Source organism: Electrophorus electricus, chromosome 9, assembly GCF_041902795.1.
Source record: "Electrophorus electricus isolate QZ-2024a chromosome 9, ASM4190279v1, whole genome shotgun sequence".
In the NCBI taxonomy this organism is placed as follows: Eukaryota; Metazoa; Chordata; class Actinopteri; order Gymnotiformes; family Gymnotidae; genus Electrophorus; species Electrophorus electricus.
This window is the reverse complement of record NC_137505.1, coordinates 7,825,001-7,832,500: the sequence shown is the minus strand read 5'-3', so window position 1 is coordinate 7,832,500 and position 7,500 is coordinate 7,825,001. Positions and strand designations below refer to the sequence as shown.

Genomic DNA, 7,500 nt, shown 5'->3' with positions numbered 1-7,500 from the left:
TAAGAAATAAGTAGAAAGATTTTTAAACGTTCTGCTACAGCAGTGATGAGTCTGGCCAACAAATAAACATGCAGGAATGAACATTCCACTGGCCACAGCGTGTTGGGGAGGAGCTCCACAGCCACCATTTTACCGCACTAGCAGTGTTGGGTCTTAGCTGGGTTTGCTTCTGCAGGGTAGACACACAGATAACAGCCTATTTATCCTGGAGAGGGTTGACAGAAATAGTTATTTGCTGAAAGTGTGCAAGTAGCGATCTGATCCAGTGTGTATAGGTCTGATCCAGACCATACTTCTCTTTACCATCCATAAGATCTGTTCTGATTGAGCAAATTTCTGATTGACAGTTGTATACTGAACTTCCACACACACACACACTCACACTCACACTTACTATCCCTGTACCCATTCCGTGCTGCGGCCAGGTTAGGAACAGCCCAGCCGCTGACAGAGACCTGACGGATACACTGTGATGTGGCACAAGAGTCTTACCCAGCATGCCCTTTACCTTGTCAGAGGGGTGTTGAGCAGGCAGGATGAACATCTTGCTACTGGTCCTGATCTCCTACGTCTCTTCACGTTAGACATTTTGACTCAAATTAGCACTTTAATCTCTCCAAGGCTGAGATTCCGCTAGCAAGGACCTCCTCTGTCTCACCTGGCACCTCTCTCTCTCACACACACACACACACACACACACACACACACACACACACACACACACACACACACACACACACACACTCTCTCACACACACACACACACACTCACACTCTCTCTCTCTCACACACACGCACACACGCGCGCACGCGTGCTATGCGGCATTTCGGGAAATGCAGCCATGTAATTTTCTCATTTCGAAACAGAGCTTGGTTAAGTCATCCCAGACAGAGATGTAGCTGATCTGTGTAAACATGAAGATTTCTTCTTCATTTTGATGAGACCTGTAATAAGAGCAAACACGTGTTGGGTTGTGCACGTCTCACAAGAAGCTCCCTGCTCACTCCGTCTCTGAGACATGAGCCTGCAGTAATAACGCGGGCTCTGTCCTAGCGGAGCCGTCTGGAGCAGCAGATTAATGGAAGTCCCCGGAAAGACATCAATGTTTCCTCGTTAATGTCATTTTTTCTCAGAGATACAGAAACACAAGCAGAGAGATTGAATGGAACCAAAATAAGATCGTACACACACACACACACACACACACACACACACACACACACACAGAGAGCCTCTGCCCCCATCATACACCTAGCCATCCCAGACTGGTCCATCTAACCTGGATAATCGGAATACTGTGTAAGCAGTTAGAAATCTTTAAATCTGGGCGGGGAAGTGGGCGGGGACTCTGGAAGACTGGCGGCCCATCTTTCTGTGAATGGGTTTTGGCTCTCTGTCTTCATTAAAAGTGGAGTCTGACTAGTTACTCCCCTTAGTGTGCTACACTGCGGAGGGGAGGTAGCTGAGAGGGGAGAGGTGCCTGCACAGGAGCTAATGAACCCGTTTGAATTTTCATGTGTTTTTTGGGGAGAGTTTTAAGGGAGCGTGACATCACCCAGAGCTCGCCGCAGACAGCGAGCTCCAGCAAACGGGACTCTCACCTCCCGGGCCTCCTCCCTCCTCCACCCACAGCTGCTCCTCCCTCCTCCACCCACAGCTGCTCCTCCCTCCTCCACCCACAGCTGCTCCGGGCGCCTTCTTCCTCACTCCAAAGCTCTGATTTCGTCTTTCATCTTGACGAGACACGTTCTCAGTTCCCATCAGGGTAACCTGTCAGCACTTATTTCCATGTTTGGTTTATCATCTCTAGCACCTGTAGCGCCGTTCCTCAGCTCCGTCGCCTGCTCCCTGTGACCTGTCGGATCAGTCATGCTCATCAGTGTGAGACTTTTCCCATTCTCCACACTGTCTGCTCTCTCTCCCGTTCCTCCTCCTCACCAGAGCGGCCCGCTGCCGTGCGGGTCCGACGGTGGGTTTTATGTTACACATACTGGCGTGTCCATACTGCTGTTCGTATTTAGTTAACAACTCCTGCTGCTTTTAGTTTTTCTTGAGGAGAAACAAGCGCATGCAGACAGGCGTGCACTCCTGTGCACCTCCTCCTGCACTTCCTGTGTTAACGAGGCCCTGTCAGTCGCTCAAACAGGCACAGACAGCTGCTTTCACGGTTTGGCTGTAATCGGGTGTTGTGTCGGCCGTGCTGAGCTTATACCCACCAACAACCTCAGAGGCATCGTTATGTACAGGTTCCCTGTGTGTGTGTGTGTGTGTGTGTGTGTGTGTGTGTGTGTGTGTCACGTAGAAGGATGATTGCCCTCGTGGGGACTCCCCAGCCGAGAGGATCGAGAGGGAACGTGTGTGTTGGTGATGAGATGGTGAGGTCAGAACTGGGGGGTGTTCAGTTTCTTCTCTGACGGATTATCTGTCGGAAGTCGCTCTGGGTAAGAGCGTCTGCTAAATGCCGTAAATGTAAACGTACGTTGTTGACGCTGTACGGAATCAGACGGACCGGCGTAAAGGCCGGGCTCCCGTCCTGCCTGTGCCACGGCGCTGATGGAGCCATGAGCTGAACAGTCAGCAGCTGGCAGGTTCCACCGTGCTCAGCTCCGCTGGCTGGATTAGCATCCGTTAACGCTAACGGGAGTCGTCTGGAGCTCGGTGGCAAAGAGCCGCTCATCAAAGACCCTCCACCCGCATCTGTACCGGTCTCCTCCACCCGCTCCTCCCTTTTCTCCTCTTTGCGTTGCGAGCTGAACAGTAGTCACGTTAACAGGTGTCCGTCCAGCAGGTCCTGCCGGCTGTGGGCGGGGTCAGCGTGGTGTTGGTCGTCCTCCATCAGGGGTAGGTGCGAGTCCTGTCCTCATATGTACCATCGTGGCCGTCAGCCAGAGAGCTTCTTAACTCATAGTGGGATTCTGCCCCACAACTCGTCCTCTCTCCAAGCAAATCCATTTTACGACCTGTCGGGCTGTGAATGAGCCCCGCCCCCAAAGCCGTCTGGGAGAACGAGGCCTCTTCAAAACACGCCTGTCTGTGTACCGACACGCACCGCGGCCCCTCCCACCTCCCCCGGCGCGCCTGCAATGACACAATCTCTTCACACCGAGCTCATGCATATGCATGAAGTGGGATGTGATTAGATTGCGAGTGAGTGGCGTTGGTGTTTGCCCCTTCATCCGTCAGCCCGGCTGGGAATTAGCAGCTAGCGATGAGCCTTTTCAGCGCTAATGACGGCTGTGGTTTTTGTGTCATCAACAGGGCCTTTGACAGCCCGCCGTTCTAATAATGGAGCTGGAAGTCTGTTTCTCGCTTCGTTCGCGGTTGGCGTGTGTTTTAGCGTTGCGTGTTTGTCTGTGTTTAACGTGGCAGGCTCTTGTCGGTGTGGCACGGAGCTCAGTGCTCTCTTCCGCTGAGCAGACGTGCCTCTGATGGATTTCGGATCGTTCAGGGAGAGTGTGTGTGTGTGTGTGTGTGTGTGTGTGTGTGTGTGTGCGTGGTTCTAGTTTGGCTTGGAAAAAGTGGGTTTCACTGTGTGTACATGAGCCAAAAGAACACGCCTTTTTCGATCACTAATCCCACTGGAGAAAGATGCGTGTGATGCCAGCAGAACAATTCGCACAGAGTTGGTGGTTTTGTTGAATGTTTACATGAGTAAAATTAACAAAACCAAATCTGAAAGGCTATTCTTGGGAGGGCAGCGTTGTGTGGGGACGTGTGGGTGACGTCTTTATCTCAGCAGAACAGCACAGCTGGCGATTAGACAAACTCGGCAACGAACATGGAAACCCCTCGCTAAAAACATCACTCACTTTATCTTCCAGCGCCCCCCATGGATGTGTGTTTTGCCAGAGATGCTGCGCATCACACAGTTCCTGATGTGTGCCGTGTTTTGGACTGGACTCCCATGTTTTACTCCCTTTTACTCGTTGCGTTCTTATTTTATTTGATTTTATTGATTTTCCTCTTTTCCCGGACACACTGCGGCCCTGCGTGAAGCGCTGTGGGAGCGCGGGCCGCGTTGAACTCCCGTGTTTAACCTGTCAAAGCCACGCAGCTTCCTGTGTGTGTTTAATTGGGTTTTTTCTGACTCAAAGACACTTCCTTCAGGTACTTAGACCACGCCCTGTGTTGTCAGAGGAAACGGGGTAACCCTGGAAACCACAGACATGATGGAGCACCACTGTGGCAGTCTTTTATGGAATGAAATCTTGGACAGAAGTCGTAGCATTTAAGAGCCGGATATGGACGGATCTGGATATGGAGTTCAGGCCTCGTCCGCGCCGGGTCGAGTTACCATGACGATGCATCTCTCTATGACAACATGAACAAGGAAGAGGAACATCAGTCAAGACCGACCCACTCCACACACATGCTTGTTGTCTCTGTCTGCCTCGCTGTCTTTGTCTCTCAGACACTGGAATGTTTAAGAGAAACAATCAACAGCTTGGATAATTATATCCCAAATACACACACACACACACACACACACACACCATGGAGCTGCTCACACACACATGCATACACACCTGCACATACACAACAACACTGCAGTGCTGCTCACAAAATAGACATACACACACACTGTGGTGCCACTCACATGTACACCTACACGCACACTCGCACACACACACACACACACACATTGTGGTTACTATTTAAATCCATGCAGCTCTGTGTTTGTTTGATCTCCACTTGCTAACGCTTGAACAGCTTGGAACTGGCCAAGGAACACAGGACATACTGCTGCAGTAAAGAGAATACGTATGGTACTGGAGAACACGTGTGATTGGGTACTGGAGAACACGTATGGTACTGGAGAACATGTGTGATTGGGCACTGGAGAACACGTATGGTACTGGAGAACACGTATGGTACTGGAGAACACGTGTGATTGGGCACTGGAGAACACGTATGGTACTGGAAAACACGTGTGATTGGGCACTGGAGAACACGTATGGTACTGGAGAACACGTGTGATTGGGCACTGGAGAACACGTATGGTACTGGAGAACACGTGTGATTGGGCACTGGAGAACACGTATGGTACTGGAGAACACGTGTGATTGGGCACTGGAGAACACGTATGGTACTGGAGAACACGTGTGATTGGGCACTGGAGAACACGTATGGTACTGGAGAACACGTGTGATTGGGCACTGGAGAACACGTATGGTACTGGAGAACACGTGTGATTGGGCACTGGAGAACACGTATGGTACTGGAGAACACGTGTGATTGGGCACTGGAGAACACGTATGGTACTGGAGAACACGTGTGATTGGGCACTGGAGAACACGTATGGTACTGGAGAACACGTGTGATTGGGCACTGGAGAACACGTATGGTACTGGAGAACACGTGTGATTGGGCACTGGAGAACACGTATGGTACTGGAGAACACGTGTGATTGGGCACTGGAGAACACGTATGGTACTGGAGAACACGTGTGATTGGGCACTGGAGAACACGTATGGTACTGGAGAACACGTGTGATTGGGCACTGGAGAACACGTATGGTACTGGAGAACACGTGTGATTGGGCACTGGAGAACACGTATGGTACTGGAGAACACGTGTGATTGGGCACTGGAGAACACGTATGGTACTGGAGAACACGTGTGATTGGGCACTGGAGAACACGTATGGTACTGGAGAACACGTGTGATTGGGCACTGGAGAACACGTATGGTACTGGAGAACACGTGTGATTGGGCACTGGAGAACACGTATGGTACTGGAGAACACGTGTGATTGGGCACTGGAGAACACGTATGGTACTGGAGAACACGTGTGATTGGGCACTGGAGAACACGTATGGTACTGGAGAACACGTGTGATTGGGCACTGGAGTACACGTATGGTACTGGAGAACACATGTGATTGAGCACTGGAGAACACGCAGGATCGTGTGTGTGTGTGTGTGTGTGTGTGTGTGTGTGTGTATGATAGACAGTATAAACAACAGTAATAAATATTTAACCAAAGGTGATCTGTTTTGTTTTTAGACTGCCCGTTGTGAGAGGCCAGTCTCACAACACCAATGTCGGTTATTTGCTTTCTTACTGCTCCCCAAATATTTGCTGCTAGGGGTAGAAAGAAAAGACCCAAACAAAAGCCCCAGGAGTGAGTGGCACTCCCAGACCGTAGACCCCTGTGGAGAAGACCCGCCCCGTGCTTTGACAGAGGGGAGTTGGTCTTTATTCCTAATGCAGAAAGACTGTTGTAATGGACGAGTCTGCGCAAGGGGCGCAGATGTGTTAAGGTCTGTCCCAGTTCTGTGCCTGGTGGTAAGTGGATTTGGGCTGGAAGTATGCTGTAAGGTCCACAGATGTTTCTGGAAGCAGTCTGACATCAGCCTTTATGGTGACTGAGGTGCTCTTGACAGAGTTTGGATGTCACTGCAGTCAGAACACACACGATTCGTTTACGTTTGTCACCTAACAGATGTCGCTTTATTTTAAATGTGGAATATTGACCTAATATCTTTGAAATATTAACTATTGCAAATATGGGATCTCACTAATGGGAATTCACTCACTCACTCACTCGCATTTGCACCTGCTGTGCCTGGTTTGTTTTCATCGTGTGTAGAACACAAAGCCGCGCTCCAATACCTGTAGGATATCCATACGACTTTGGCTTGTACACACCGCTGAGTGGCTGTCTTAGCACTGATGTGTGTCTGCTGGACCAAATGTGACGCTCCGTGACGTCCGTCCATCTGTCCAGCGTGGACATGGTAGCTTGGGTAGGAAGCAACAGGATTTCACTGCAATCTTTATCTTTTAACTTCAGAGGCTCAACCAGCAATCTCCAAGTTGGAGAGCAAAACTTTGCAGTGACTTTGCGGCATGCCAGTCTAGTCCCTTAGTGCTTCCAGCAGTAGATTCTGCAGTAATTCCGGGGCAAATGATTGTCAGCGTTCCTGGAGGTTCCAAAGTAATTCCCTGCGGAAAGGCAGTCGGGGACGTGCATGAAGAGGACGGAGTGTGGGCAGGATTCCACCGGAGAGAACGGAATGCCCGTTAGCTGTGGAAATGTGTAGCCAACCAAGGCACTGGCTACAGGTACACACATAAACACATGCACACACACACAGACCATCTCCCCAGCCTTCTGCCCTCCTTGGTTGGGGTAAAATTTTCCCGACAGATGGTCTTGCCTCGAGGCGACTGCGTGAATATAGAGATCTCCAGAATTGTGGTGGTCCCACAGCCTTTAGGGGAAGCAACTGTTATGTTGCTATAAAAGTAGATCCAACTGAAAATTTAAGGTTTTAAATGGTTTTTCTTTTTCAAAGTCAGGTATTGTTTCATGATTTCCTCAGAACAGTTCAAAAATGAACTGCATCAGAGCCGTATCTTTAATATCATTGACGCTGCGTGTCACCTGTGAGTCCTCGTCTTCGCCGTGGTCTCGCGGACGGCGCGTTCTCTCTGGATGCTGCTGTTTGTGCAGCACGGGAAATGAGCAGCGTGCGTGGGACGGAGCTTCCCTGA

General features: G+C 50.3%; 1 protein-coding gene across 2 annotated transcripts in view; it reads left to right on the top strand.

The window, feature by feature from the left end:
* Nucleotides 1-7,500, top strand: part of igsf3 (immunoglobulin superfamily, member 3) — a 74,603-nt gene that overhangs the window by 54,225 nt on the left and 12,878 nt on the right. The gene's annotated exons all lie outside the window — the stretch shown is intronic.